General features: G+C 43.3%; 1 non-coding gene across 1 annotated transcript; it reads right to left on the bottom strand.

The window, feature by feature from the left end:
* Nucleotides 1–271: 271 nt before the first annotated feature.
* TRNAC-GCA (transfer RNA cysteine (anticodon GCA)) lies at nt 272–343 on the bottom strand. Its single transcript has one exon. It is a non-coding gene; the product is annotated as a tRNA-Cys (tRNA).
* Nucleotides 344–2013: the final 1670 nt, after the last annotated feature.

The following is a 2013-nucleotide window of genomic DNA, read 5'->3' as shown; positions in this document are numbered from 1 at the left end:
TATATGTACCACATCTTCTCTATCCATTCATGTGTTGATGGACTACCCCATGTCTTAAGCCAGAATTTCTATCTTGCTACATGAAGACAGTGCCTCCTCAGCTTTCTCCTTGTGAGATTCTGTATATCTGTCATGAAAGTGAAAGTGAAGTCGCTCAGTCGTGTCCAACTCTTTGCAACCCCGTGAACTATAGCCCACCAGGCTCCTCCATCCATGGGATTCTCCAGGCAAGAACACTGGAGTTGGTTGCCACTTCCTTCTCCAGGGGATCTTCCCAACCCAGGGATCAAACCTGGGTCTCCTGCATTGCAGGCAGATGCTTTAACCGCTGAGCTACCAGGGAATGTCATTGATGGGTTGTATTTCCAAGGCTCGGGTTCTCCATGTGTAGGTTCAGTTTTTCTATTGGTGATGGTGGAGGTAGATGGTATTCGTGGGGGTAGGAGGGGGCAGGGGTTGAAGAGATGGAGAATTTAAGAACTTGGAGTCAGGCTCTGAAGGCTAATTCCAAATTAGAGGCCTGTTGCCTTCAACTCAGAAATGAAAAGAGCTGCAGTCATTCCTTTCTCGTGGGCTAGAAATCCTATTCTGCCTGTTGGGCACCACGAAAGCAAGGGTTAGTTTCTTTTCATCTGGCTTTGCTGGCTCTTAGTTGTGGCATGTAGGATCCTCAGTTGCAGCATGCAGGCTCTTAGTTGAAGCATATGGGATCTAGTTTCCTGACCAGGGATGGAACCCAGGCCCTCTGCATTGGGAGCTCAGAGTCTTAACCGTTGGACCACCAGGTAAGTCCCAAGAAAGGGTTAATTTCTACTGCATCTGGCCAAAGATCCTCAAGGTATCAGAAAACTAAAATAGATAAAATTTAGCCCTAGAGTAGAATAAAGGGCTCTTGATTCCTACTCTGATGATCATAATAACCACTATTATAGATATAAATACCATTTAAGCACCATCTGTGTAAATCACCTTATTTCACTTACTTTTCCCCTGTTGGTCTCTGCTCTCCAGCACTGCAAGTGAACCTGTAGAGAAGAGAGGCAGCCAGGCTAGCAGTGTGTTACCAAGTTTATCTGATTACTATGTACAGAATATTCAAAGTATAGGTCAGATCCCTGAAGGATGAATTTACAGAGAATGAATTTAGTATATATCAAACCTGGATTTCAACTATGCGACCTGTTATAGCCTCAGTCTCCATTTTAAGTTCATTAAGAAGAAAAATAAATTTATTTAAATGCAAAGTTCATCCACATTTAGGACATAAGTATGAGAATAATTTTCTGCCTGATACAGTTCAGTATGCTGGCTCCTGACTCATCAAAAAGTGGCTGAGGCCTACGTGAATATTTACATTTAATCAGACTAAGGCGTCCCCCACCATATTTTTGCTGGAGAAAGAGAAGTTAGGAGAAGCCCGTCTAATTTGTATATGCAAATCTGGCCAATATAATATGTATTCCTTGTTCATTATCACTTCTGTACAATCAGAAGCCAATTTTTCTTTCCAAAGAAGCCCCACAGCTGAGCTTTCAGCTTTTGCCAGGCCTCTCTTGAAAACTATTGTCAGATGAAGGAAAAATCACTTTCCATGCATAATTGAGCTTACCTAGGAGTGAAAAGTCTCTGCAGGGTAAATTGGAAAGTTGTGTGTGTGTGTGTGTGTGTGTGTGTGTGCGCATGACTGTGTGTGTGTGTGCGTGCACGCATGTGTGTGATGAGTAGCAAACTCAAACTGATAAAATGTAATGAAAGGGATGACTTAATGTCCACATCTGGCCTGAGAACATTAATTGCAATAATCAGAGAATATTTGAAATGGGGATCAAGAGACAGTATTTTTTCACCACTTTCAGGCCTCCTGCCCCTTCGAAGCTGTGTCCTGTGGGTTCACAGGGTGAAACAGGGAAAGACAGACTGTGATTTGGCTCATTGCCTATTAGGGTGGGCTTCCCGGGTGGCTCAGTGGTAAAGAATCCACATGCCAATGCAAGATACATGGGTTCAATTCCT

Source organism: Bos taurus, chromosome 21 (genome assembly GCF_002263795.3).
Source record: "Bos taurus isolate L1 Dominette 01449 registration number 42190680 breed Hereford chromosome 21, ARS-UCD2.0, whole genome shotgun sequence".
Classification (NCBI taxonomy): Eukaryota; Metazoa; Chordata; class Mammalia; order Artiodactyla; family Bovidae; genus Bos; species Bos taurus.
Note: the sequence above shows the minus strand (reverse complement) of the source record. Positions and strands in the feature narration are given on the sequence as shown.